Here is a 12,893-nt window from a genome sequence, read left to right on the forward strand (position 1 = left end):
CCAGGATCCCGTTTGCAGGACTGTGACATGATGACTGTGTATTTCACGCCTTTCAGTTCCCCAGCTGGGATTCGGAGATTTAAAGGCATGGGGGATGTATTTTTAAATTTATGAGAGGGCCATTGATTTAATTAATTGTGCCCAGAGAGTGTCGCCAGTCACAATAAGAATTCTTAAAGGCAAAGGGGACCAGAAGAGGGAGGTCTATATGTCTCGGAGCTGTGAAAGCTTGTGTTTCTTTGATAGTCAGTGATGCTAAGGTTCTGGGTTGAAATAGATTCTTGAGGAGGACTTGTCCAGAAAGCAAGGCAGCCAGGGGCATTTTTGGGAAGTCCCATTTGCAAACATGCTTGCCTCCGGGCTGTTGCACAAACCAAAGCCGCTTTTCTTCGAGGGTCCCCAGGTAACAGGATCCTTCAAAAAGGACAAAACCCACTCACCAGCCAGAAATACTGTCCGCCTTTATACTGGTCCATTCCATCATCTGATGGGCGCTGGCTAGGCCTGAGCTGGTTCTCCCAGATTCTCCACATTGGGTTCTCCGTGATCAGGTACATGAAGGAGCACATTCTGTTGGCAAGTCAGGCATCAAAGACCCCGAGCCTGCCTCGTCCAACCTGCTCATTTCACAGATGGGGAAACGGAGTCACAGAGCCTTTCCTGGTGAACGACAGAGCCAGGATGGAAGTCCAGTCTCCGGACCCCTCTCGGGGCTCTTTCTGCCATCTGGCCCTGCCTTCCAGCTGAGAAGGCAGCGGCTGGTGGGCCTCTCAAAACATCCAATTACTTTCTAGGGTTAGACTTCTGTTCTTGTACAGAACAAACGTTTAACGGACTCTCGCCCCCTTTCTTTCCTTACGTGCTTCCATTGACATCAAAATTTCACACAGATTACCAAATCCAGAAGCCGTGCTTGAACACGGATGAGGCCCCATGGACACCCAGCTTGGGACTGACATCATTCCCACTGCCAGAGGGTCTAGTGGGGACGTCTCTCCTAGGACACCTTCCAGGAGCTCCAAAGGAGGCAGGGAGAGTAGAGGAGAAGGCAGCCATAATTCAGATGGTGGGTGTCTTTAAACTTGTCATTTACATTTGTAAAAGACGTCAGTCAATGTGGGGGGAGACACTGGCTGTCATTTGGGAGTGAGCCCAGATCATCCCGAGCTGATAACCCCCACGGGGACAGGCCGGACCATTGCAGGTCTATATCTCTCCTCCTGTCTAGCACTGTCATGGCTGGTGTCTGCCCACCTGCCTGACTCCCCCAGGAGCTCTTTGAAAGCAGGGTTCTGATCTATCCTGTTGTACCTCGATCTCCTAACAGAGTGTTTGGTGTGTCATACAGACTCAGTGCAAGGCAGATGGCTTCCAGGGGGGATCTGGTCCCATTTACTCATTTTATTAGAAGAGGAACCTGAGGTCCAAAGAGGTCAAGTGAGAAATTAGAAGTGGAACCAGAGCAAGGATCAGGGAGGGCTCCCAGCCCACACTTCTCGGGGGCCCAGATCTTTGCAAATAATAAGGAAACAATATGGCTTAACCTGAATCACTTAGTTCTGCTTTCCCAGGTTCATGCAAACTCACTCGCCCTCACCTCTCGCTTTCCACCCCCTACTCCAAAGACCTTGGAAATGCTGCAGGTTTTTATGCAAATGACCTTCTAGGGTCTAAAAGAAGCTAATGTTTATTTTTCGTTCAAAGGTCCCAGATGGGCTTTATCTGCTGGGCCTGGCTGGGCCCCTGCTATCAGATGGGCATGCAAATGACTCCCCTAGAAAAGTCCTGGAGAGAAGAGCTCTGTTTTCAAACCCACAGGTATTTGCCTGGACATTTGCCTGCTCATTTTCCTTTTCCATTCCAAACAACGTGGGGGCACCACAATGCTCCTGTGTAGGAAAATTCTAGCAGCGGGTAGGTACCGGCCTACTGACTGGGAAGGGCTCAGCTGCCTCCCGGCCAGGCCACAAGGAGGAGCCTCCCCCCTGCACCCTGAAATTCCTAATCCACCAGGGGCCCCACCTCGTGCAGAGAAAAATAGAAAGGTAGACCATTTGCCACTCTCGGGGACCCTAGGCCACCAGGGGAAGCACTTTGAGAAAAGCTCTTGATATCTTCACAAACCAGAGGCTGACATGCTCTGAGTCACCAGCTTAGACTATAGAGAGGTTTTTTGTGGTTGCTGTTGTTTTGTTTTAAATCCAAGCTTCATCCTCAGTTCCAGCCTTCCTGCTTCTCTGGGAAGCCCTGACGGCCGCCCTCTAAGCAGCATGAGATGGCCCCAGGGAAGGAACAGTTCAACTCCTGGTGATGCACAGGCTTCCCCCAGCCCAGGAAGGACAGGCTCGGGGGCCTCACTGTAGCGTCCAGGGGCTGAACCCACTTGGAGCCCAAAGAGGGAGCCCGGCACCACGGAAAGCCACCTCTCTGGGCAGACATACGATGGTACAACTTTCCATATGACCCAGCAAGTCTACTCCCATGTCCAGACGGCTTCTTGGACATGAATGTTCATAGCAGTCTTATTCTTAAGAGCCCAATAATGGAAATTACCCAAATGTCCATCAACTGGGGGGTAGATAAACAAATTGAGACAGATCCCACTAAGGGACTGCCACCGGGCAATAAAGAGTAAGACACACACTCGTAAATTGCAATGCACTTCCTGGGTGGAGGCAGCCAGGGCCCCGGGGAGGGGCTGCTGGGAAGGGTAAAGGCTGGAGGCTCAGTGGAGGAGGAATTACTTTGTATCTTGACTGTGGAGGTGGTTATGCAACTGTCCTGTGTCAGCGCTCATCAGATTGTACACTTCATGCTGGTGAACCTTACTGCCCGTGACTTACACCTCAACAAGGGTGAACTCTTTTTAAAAAGATTTTAATAATTTATTTTATTTGAGAGAGAGAGAGAGAGCACGCACAAGCCAGGGGAGGGAGCAGAGGGAGAGGGAGAGAGAGATTCTCAAGCAGGCTCCCTGCTGAGTGTGGGGCCCAATGTGGGGCTCTTTCCCACCACCCCGAGATCACGACCTGAGCCAACACTGAGTGTCGGATGCTTAAGAGACTGAGCCACCCAGGCGCCCCAACAAGCGTGACTTTTTAAAAGAAATGTTGTGATGAATTACATCATGTTAGATATTAATCTTCTTTGAGGATTCTTAGTTTTTTGCCCACAAAATGGTATTCAAAACAAAGACCAGCCAAGAATCCTCTTCCTCAAAGAGTCCCAGGAGAGGACCGGAGAATTCCATTCCTCTGTCTTTTTAACCCAAGATCAACTGTTCAGAGTCCAGGGCACTGACCATGATACCATGGAGCCAAGATCCGCTGCTCAGACGTGTTGAGAGGTAGCAGACTTCTGTAGTTAAGAGTGGAGATTTCCAAACCTGAATTCAATGCCCAGCTCAGCTGCTCGCTGGGTGAACTTGGAAAAGAGCATCAAACTCTGAAACTCCCTCTCTGTGAAATAGTGATAGAAGTCGCACTTGCCAAGGTGGAAACAGCCCAAACAGCCATCCGTGGATAGACAGACAGACAAACGGCCACATAGCCACACAATGGAACATTACTCAGCCATGCAAAAAAGAATGAGGTGCCAATGCAAGTTACAACATGGATGAAACTTGGTAACACGACACTAAGCAGAAAGGCCATGTATTGTGCGATTCTATTTATAGGAAATATTCAGAGTCAGCAACTCCCATCAGGACTGAAAGCAGATTAGTGGTTGCTAGGGGAAGAGGGAAGGAGGAAAAATGGCTTCAATCAGTACAGGGTTTGGTTTCGGGGTGTTGGAAATATTTTGAGACTACATAGAGGTGGTAGTTGCCAACACTGTGATGTACTAAATTCAACCGAATGTCACCTTAACATGTTAATTTTATATCATGTCCATTTTACCTCATTAAACAAAAACAGCATCTCTCTCCTTGATGGCAGGAGAAATCAGGAAGGTCACTCCGGCAGGCAGTACAGTCCCAGGAGCAGAGTCAACCTCAGTGAACACAGCTATGATCATGCTAAGCTCACCAGTGGATCCTTCCTTCTGGTGACCCTGAACTTGGGGACTGCAAATCCTGGAGAAGCAGATGGCAGGTCTCCAGATCCCAGCCCCAAGCCCCCATCTCTGCCTGTCCCTCAGACACTTCCCTGCCCCTGACTCTGGGCTTGGACAAGTCGCTTAGGAAAACAACCTGCCTTGTGTCATGGGCCCAGGCCTAGCCCCAAGGGCTGACATTTGATCTTTGTCCTGTGACCCCAGCTCTGACCCGTGCCTAATCCCACGGCCAGGCTGGCAGCAGCATAAGCCTTCCAGGAAAGCAGATTTCCCAAGCACGTCCAAGCAAGCCTTGACACCCAGAAGATTTGGTCTTTTCAGGGGGTCTGTTAGACCAGGTATATAGAACATAGGACAGCCTGGGAGATTTTTAACAGGCTTATAACAATGAGACTAATTAATATCTAATCTGAACCTTTTTAGTATAGGAATTTACTGAAGAAGAATAATCCACATTCGCTAAAACTTGTATATTTCAGTGGAAATCGAGCAGCTCCCGATCCCAGCAGATTTCTGAGAATAGCTCTCAACCTACATGGGAAAGGAAGGTTCAGACCCGTGCATTCTTGTCAGGGCCCTGAATTCTCCTGGAGTCTATGAAATGGTCATCCACGCCCCCAAACCTATGGTTTATTTTGAGAGAGGATCTACTTGCTGAAAAAGAAAGTCGTCCTTAGATTAGAAACCGTGAACTTCCTGGGCCCCTTCGCTCTTCCGAAGCCCAGAACTCGGGGCTTGTTTTAGCTGAGCAGCTCTTCCTGTGAATCTCACAGTCCTGGGAAAGCGTCGTGGAATCACCAGAACCAGGGGGAGGGCCGGCCTGGAGACGCGCTTTGGGAAGCATTCTCCTATAAAAGGTTAGCAAAGCTCCAGGGATCACCCAGGAGCATGTCACCAAAATTCTCAGGGGTGCCCGGAAGGCTGGTAAAACCTGGGGTGCTGGTCCTGCCCCCAGACTTCACATTCGGAGGTCTAGTTTCTGACAGGCTCCCAGGTGACGCAGATGCTGCCGATCTCGGAACCACGCTCTGAGAACCATGAGTGTGGAGTGAGAGAAAAGAACTAGAGGAGATGGGGGTCAGATTGGGAGGTGTGGGGACAGAGACAGAAGGTCCCAGCAAGGGCAGGAGCTGCATCAAACACAAGCATCCCCAAGGGTCAGGTTGGGGCACCGCCTTCGGGGAAACAGAGATGGTCCAAAATGAGGTGGTACCAGGAAGGGGCGGTGTAGACGGACTTCCACAGGCAAAATGTGCTCAGGTCATAGACAGGCCGACAGGAAGAAGGTAAAAACCAGGGAGAGGCATCCAGCAAGGCTTGGGGGTCAAAGGCAGGATACAGGAATAAGGAGAGAGAGGAATTCTGGGCTTTAAAAGAGAGAGACCTGTTTTATTTGGCTATTTGGCTCAACGTCATGTTTTCAACACACGTGGTCTAAGTCTGACAGCGGACTCGCGGGCTCTGACGTGCAGAAGACTGCACGCAGTGCTATAGTTCACAGTGGGGGTCATCACTGAATTCAGGAAGAGACCGGGCTACTCAGGGGCATACAGGGAGGTAGGGCAGGGACTGGATTCCAATCCAGATGATTCTATCCCCATTTCTTCTGCCCCCCAGTTGGGTCACAGGGAGAACTGTGAATCTTAGCACATCCAGGGGCCTGTTTCGTGGGATGCTGACCCCACCAGCAACCTCTTCTGTCTCCTCTGTTAAATGGGCTATCACCACCATGTCTGAAGACTGAATCAGCTTGTGCAGTGAAGTCACACTACACACAGGGAAGTGTCATACTTTACTGTCAGCATTAACTAATAGGCACTGGTTACTCTCTCCTAATTCCAACCAGCCATGATTAAGCTTGATGACAGAAGCTGAAACAGTAACATTTGGGATTTTTACAGGACTGTTCTTGCAGGCTCAGGCCAAGGGCATAGATGGTGTTTGGGCAACAGCAAGGACTGGATGGAATTTTCCTTCAAAGCTGAGCCAAGCAGAGCCTGGGGGCAGGACACTGCAGGACTCTGTGTGAAGGAGATAGTTGACTCAGGGAGGGGCTAACTTCACATCAGCAAAGGAGGCTTGTCAGCCCAGGAGCAAAGGAAACTTTCCCTGCAGACTGCGAGGCACCAGAGAGCCTAAGAGGTCACTGGCCTAGGACCCCAAGAGCCAGATGTTATCACTGGCTGGACCAGTGAAACCCGAGCCTGGACCCTCACACCACAGATGACATCTTGGGGCGGGCGCCAGGCAGCAATCAAGACGGGGAGCTGTTCCTGGCCTGGGGTGCTGGGGACGCTGACTACGGACTGGCAATCATTTCTCTTCCCTGCCCTGCCCTTCCTCGCTTCTCCTCCCTGGGTCTGGTACACCTCAGGGCACAGGTGCCGTCTCCTCCTGCACCCGAACCAGGATGACGATGCCAAGTGGCACCTGATGACCCTCAGGGACTGCTGTCAGGTGGGTGACTGCAGGGATGTAGGACAGAGACGCAAAGACCAGACAGAGGGACTGAATCCCGACAGAGCTGTCCCTGCCAGATCCAACACCTCGGCTGGACTCAGAAACTCCTCCCAGGTCCACTACCTTGGCACCCTCCCCTCCAGCCAGACACCCTAGAGGTGGGGATGAAACCCTATACCCCCACTCAACCTGGACACTGAGACCCCAAATTGCAGCTGCCTACACACACAAGACTGTGTGTCCCACTGCTTCACTAGCATGACTGTGTATATCTGGAAGCCTCTTAGCCAGGCAAATGGCTTGACTGTTCACCAGAGGAACTTCCCAAAAGATACATCAATCCTTCGACAGGAAGCACCAACAGGTAGTTTGCACCCCAATAATTCTTCAAATCTCTCACCTCCAAAATCCTGCCTGGAGGATTTCTACATTCCTGGACTGTTGTTTCCTGATCCTTATTGAAAGTCCCACCATTACACCAAACTTCCCATTCTCAGTAAATTCCGACCTTGGCATCTCCTGTTGAGACACCGCCTCCCAAAGCTCTGTAGAAGTGGTGTTCTCTCACAGCCTGGCAGGAAATCACCTCAGCTTTGTCATGTCAATAGGTTGTGCTGGTCCTATCTGGGGAGCCAGCATTCAACAGAAGTATTCAATTAGTATTTTCGGAAGGGTGAGGAGACAGGTAGATGAATGAATGAATGAATGAATGAATGAATGAATGGATGGCCAGGTGAGTGCGGCAGGATGGAAGAGTGGTGGGTGGACGAAGGGATGGAGAGAGGGAGAGACGGAGGGATGGATGGGTGAGTATGGATGGGCAGACAGACAGATGAATATGTGGGTGGACAGATGGATGTGTAGGTGGACGGATGGATGGGTGGACGGATGAGTTGCTGGATTCCTACTAATGCTGATAAAGTCTTCCGATCTGGGCTTAGCATAGGCTGGGAGGAAGTCCTATCCTAGTCTCAGGACGAAAAGCCTGTCTGATCAGAAAAGCATCACACTCTCTGTAAGGAAGCCTCTTCAAGTTATAAAAGTTCATCTTCAAGTAGCAAATCAAGATGATTTTGGTTGAAATTTGCAACTCAGAGGCCAACTTTGAAGACAGCCCTGGTGAGTGAAGTGGGGCTGCCCAGCCCCGCTGGACGCGATGCGCGTAGATCAGTATCAAATTAAACTTCCCCATTGTACCTTCCCTGTGGAGGGCACAGGCAGGTGTTGCTGTCCCTGTCCTCCTCTTGGCGACATCTTTTCAGCTTAAATTATACAGAAGCAAATAATTATCGGGGCCTTCTGTTTACCCTCCTTAGAAGATTTAATTTATCCCAATAAACATGGAAAGGCAGACCTTTCGGATTTGAAATGACATATAATTTACTTCTAACAAATGCTCAGGGTCCAGGAGAAAACCCATTCATCAAGCTGATCTGAATCCCAGGCAGCTTACCAAAAGGACCTTTTGTCTAATTGTTTTCCATCACAAACAACATGTGGGGAGGAGATTTAGGCAGTATTTCCAAACACTGTAAGCTACATAATTATTGTCCTCAGCAAACCTGGTGATAGTGTTAGAGTCACAATAGCAATTTATCTGCCTAATCCCCCATTCACCGTGGCCCATCACAAGTGTCCTGTGGTTGAGGAGGCATTTAATAACGTTCCATTCAAACCCTAGATTTAAATAACATTACCGCCCTGACCCGGGCCCAACAAAGCCCAGGAAATCCAAAGGGGCTGGAGACCGTCCTTGACGCCTGGCATTCGGCTGAGGGTGCCCGGATGGCAGAGGGAAGACTCAGGGCGGCCGCTCCCTCTGATCGTCATCATCACCCAGAGTCGAGTCAAGGGCTGGGCTCTGTGCTGCCTGACCTGCCTGTCTGGTACCACCCAGGAGAATGTCAGCTTCCGCTGTAACACTTCTATTGTGGCGGTTGTTTTAAAGTAGCCGTGGCTTCCGCGGCCACCTGTGGACAGGATCTCGGTACCGCACTGCCCCAAGGACATCACATCCCTTCTGCTGTTACACGGACACCTCAAACACAACCGCCAAATTCGACTCCTCCTTCCCGCACCTGCCTCCCGTGCCCCCACTGTGCCCCTCGGTGAGTGGCCTCATCGCTTCCCCAACCACCCACGACCCAGGGGGGCAGACATCCTCTTTTCAGCCCCCAAAACCACATATTCAGGGGGTCGGCAAGCCCGATGTTTCTAACTCCTCAATATTTTAAAAGCCCAGTGATGTGGTCGCTTCTCCAGGGTCAGCTCTGGTCCCTGACTGTGTTACCACCGCACATGCTCCTGGCTGCTTTCCTGCCTCTGGTTCTTTCCTCCTCCAACCCGTTCCTCTCAAGACGGCAAGCATGAAACGCAACTCTCCATAGCAGATTGAGACTAATTTGATTGAAATACGCAATTCAAAGACAGCACGTGGAGAACAGCCTCGGTGAGTGGGACCGCCCACTCAAGCTATTGAACGACAAGGGGTCACTCCCTTGTTCCATGATCTGCAAACTCTTGCCATCATCCTCAGGGCCAAGTCCAAGTTGGCCCTTCCCCTCCTTGCCATCTCTTGCAAAGTCTCCAGACATACCAGGAGTTTCCCATAGAGGGCATGCCCCAGCCTCCAACTCAAGATCGAAACCCAGGACGCTGCGTGTTTCCATGTTTCTGTGACCTCCATCTCCGGGTAACTGGCAGGGAGGGGGGCGCCTGGGGAAGGGGTGGGGAGGGTCCATCTCACACCCACCCTTCAACTTCAATGTACTCCCTGAATTTCCAAATGGAAGAAGCTGGGACTCTTTCACCAATGAGACAAAAGGACTGATTCTGCCCCTGCACCAAACTCAATGATATTTTAGAGAAAGAAACGCATAAAGGACCAAGGAGAGGCGAAAACAGGGCTTTTTTTCTTATGCCATGGCTGCTAACTGCAGCTTTGTTAGTTCCCAGGTTGGTATTCCGAGGCTGATAAGTACTGGGTTTTTCCAAGCTTCTGTTTGAAAAGGCGGATGATACTAGGATCTGTTGCCTAAGATTGCAGCGAGGGACAAACCGGGACACTCAGCCCACCCGTTATACCCCTTTCTTTGCTTAGTGAACTCCTATTCTTCCTAGAGAATTGCTTTTCTGTCCCATCCCCTGGACACCTCCCTGCCCTAAGCCCCCAGGACGAATTCAGAAGGCGCCATGACGGTTCCTGTGTTGGCATTTCTTACTGGAGTCACAGTTGCTTGTCTGCTCATCTGCATCTCACGTGGGGTTGTGAGCTCCATCCGGGCAGGGACCAGGGCTTGTGGCCAGCGGGTCCCCGCACCTGGCCCTGGCCATATTGATGACCGACTGACTGAAGGCCGCCCCACTGTGCTACAGCTCCTCATGGATGCCTCGGGTCTCAACAATGAACCTTTCCACTGCCCTTTCCTCCTGTCACCTGCTTGTCACATGCCTGGGCCAATTATTATTTTGTGCTTTGAGATCTTCAGGACAACAGTTTTTCTTTAAAAGCTGAAGGAATGTCCCTCCATTACAAGTCGCATCAATTACAACTTCAATGAGATGTGTGCGCGGGCCAGGCAGATTCTGTTGGCTTCCTCCATCGCTCACTTAGGGAGGCCAAATGGCGTGGCCAACAACGCCATGCTCTTCTTGAGGACACCTTCCTGGGCCCAGGTTTGCCATCCACCTGGTGAATGACTCTGTCCTGCCAGGTGGGTCTGGCTGCTCCTTGGCTGCACAGGTGTGGGGGGCAAGGCTGTCCATGCCACGTTTTAAACACTGGGGGGAGTAGGGGCTCCATAGACAGTCATGGTTCCCAAGCAGCTGTTAAGTTCGGCCATGCACATCTCTCGGCCTGTCTGGGTCAGTGACCCACTGAGCAGGACAGTGACTCACTGAGCAGGACGTGAAAGACGGTTTCCCCCGGCTTGTGTCCATAGGTGAGGCCGGGATGAGCGCTCTCTGATGGAACGGTGGGTGAGATCAGGCAGCGGCTGCCGGTGGACCAGCCACTCAGACATTTAGGGCCTCACTGAGGAGGCCTGCCATGTGTCATGCAGTGCGTGGACATCGAGTGACCTCTGCTGAGTACCCCACGAGGACATTGATGAGAAAGAAGACAGGCTCTGATGGAAGCTTGGGGAAGGGGGCCCTCTAAAGACAGGGAGAGGTCCTGGGAGTAGGACCGGGATTCCACCTACTGGCTGTGTGATCCAGGAGAGCAATCACCTCTTTGAACCTCATTCATTCGGTAACTACTGCCTTCGTCAGTCTGGGCTGCTGTTAGGAAATCCCAGTGTTTGGTAACAAACACCAAACAGGTATTCCTCACAGGTCTGAAGGTGGGGATGTCCGGGGTCACGGTGCTGGCAGATGTGGCATTTGGTGAGAGCCACCTTCCCGAACTGCAGATGGCCCCTTCTCACCGTGTGCTCCCATGGCAGAGACAGGGACCCGGTGTAGTTCCTTTTCTTATAAGGACACCAGCCCCATCATGGGCCTCCCCATACAGCCTCATCAATTTAATTACCTCTCATAGGCCCCACCTCCAAACACCATCACACTGGGGATTAAGGCTTCTGCAGATGAATCTGGGGGAGCACGAACATTTGGTCTCTAGCAACAATTTTTTTATTTATTTAAGATTTTATTTGACAAACAGAGATCACAAGTAGGCAGAGAGACAGGCAGAGAGAGAGAGGAAGGGAAGCAGGCTCCCTGCTGAGCAGAGAGCCCAATGCAGGGCTCGATCCCAGGACCCTGGGATCATGACCTGAGCCGAAGGCAGAGGCTTTAACCCACTGAGCCACCCAGGCGCCCCTCTAGCAACTATTTAACACGTTCCCAGTATGTGCCAGGCATGTCTGCAAAATCAGGATTCTATCACCTACCTTCATAGGACTGTTGTAAACTCATAAAACATGTGAAGGAATGCCTACAGCACTTGACCTTCAGTTAATGTGGGGCGTTCTTTCCCGCTACCCCTTGTCTCCTTTTGGGTGTTGGAATATGGGAGGGAGAGGTAGAAAACACACCAATTCGAAGCCTGGCATTCAGCGAGAATAGCAAATTTCCCAACCATGAGCTCTTTCTGTGAAAAGAGCAGACCAGGCAGGGTTTAGAACGGCTGGTTCAGGTGACAAGTGCAGAGCCAAGAATGCTAGGCCCCGTCTCTGCCATCGTCCAGCTGTGTGACTTTATAGGTCTTCACCTATTTCTTGCTCTTCTCATCGGTTGGAGAGAAATAAATAACATTTGCCTTACCTCGTCCTCACAAGAGTAATATAAAGCTTAAGTTATATATCTTAATGTGGTCATATAAAGGGGAAAGTACATGCAAAGCTTAGGTGAATGTATGTGAACGTACTTTGAAAGATGCCAAAGTGATTTTAAATGCAAATGAAACATGTTGCATTTATAATACTCCCACATTTTCTTTCCCTCTAGGTCTTAGCCCAGGTTGCCCTAAGGCAGACTCCACAATGAGGGCTGGGCTGCAGGCGGATTACTTGGGAGGGTGTCTCGGGAACCAGGGGTCAGATTACCGGGTGAGTGTGTGTAGGAGGGGTGGCAGTCAATGGAGGTATGTTAATGAGCAGGAGATAATATTTTAGAGGGAAAAGCAACCCCCAAATGTGATACGTACTAAGAGTGAATCCAACAAGAGGCAGCCATCGGAAAGAGAGGGGATGGGTAGTCAGGAAAGGTGTCTTCGGGGGGTAGCTTTCAAGCTTAGAAGCAGAAGACGTGGAGGGAACAACTTAAGTGCAGTGCAGCCAAGGGTGTCTTGGGCCCAGGAGGCAGCTGTGCTAAGAGCCAGGCAGGAAAGACCAGTGATGCTGGAGGAACTGAAGGATGCCCAGTGTGGCCAACGGGTGTTGGAGCAAGAAACAGAGTGGTCAGGCATGAGGCTGGAGAGATGGCCCAGGGCCAGACTGCTGTGGGCTGGGTGTTGGGCTTCATTCAGGGGGAGGTATACCCACGGAAGTTTCAAAACAGAGAGGGACAGGCTCTTCTATGTAAACCCAAATGACCATAAGGTCATCTAAGCTGGAAAGAACTGAAGAAGGGAGACCAGTGGAAGGCCAGGTACAGCATCCAGAGCCCAGGGAGAGGAAACCACTGCATTCTATTTAAGGGGACCCTTCCACTCTCCCCCCAGACATGACTTAGTAGGAATTTACACTCTGAGCCCATGGTTATCTTAACTGCTGGCCCAGAGCACATGACAAATAATTTTCAAAGGACCAGAAATAATTTTCAAAGGACCCACTCTGGGGTGGACCCTAGAGTTAAGTTTGCCAAAAGAAGCTAAAGCCACAGGAGGCAGTTTAGTAAGTCACATAAATCAGAAAAGCAGACCCAAGGACAAAAGT

This window comes from Mustela putorius, unplaced genomic scaffold (assembly GCF_011764305.1).
Source record: "Mustela putorius furo isolate JIRA1106 unplaced genomic scaffold, ASM1176430v1.1 tig00003909_pilon_pilon_pilon, whole genome shotgun sequence".
Lineage (NCBI taxonomy): Eukaryota > Metazoa > Chordata > Mammalia > Carnivora > Mustelidae > Mustela > Mustela putorius.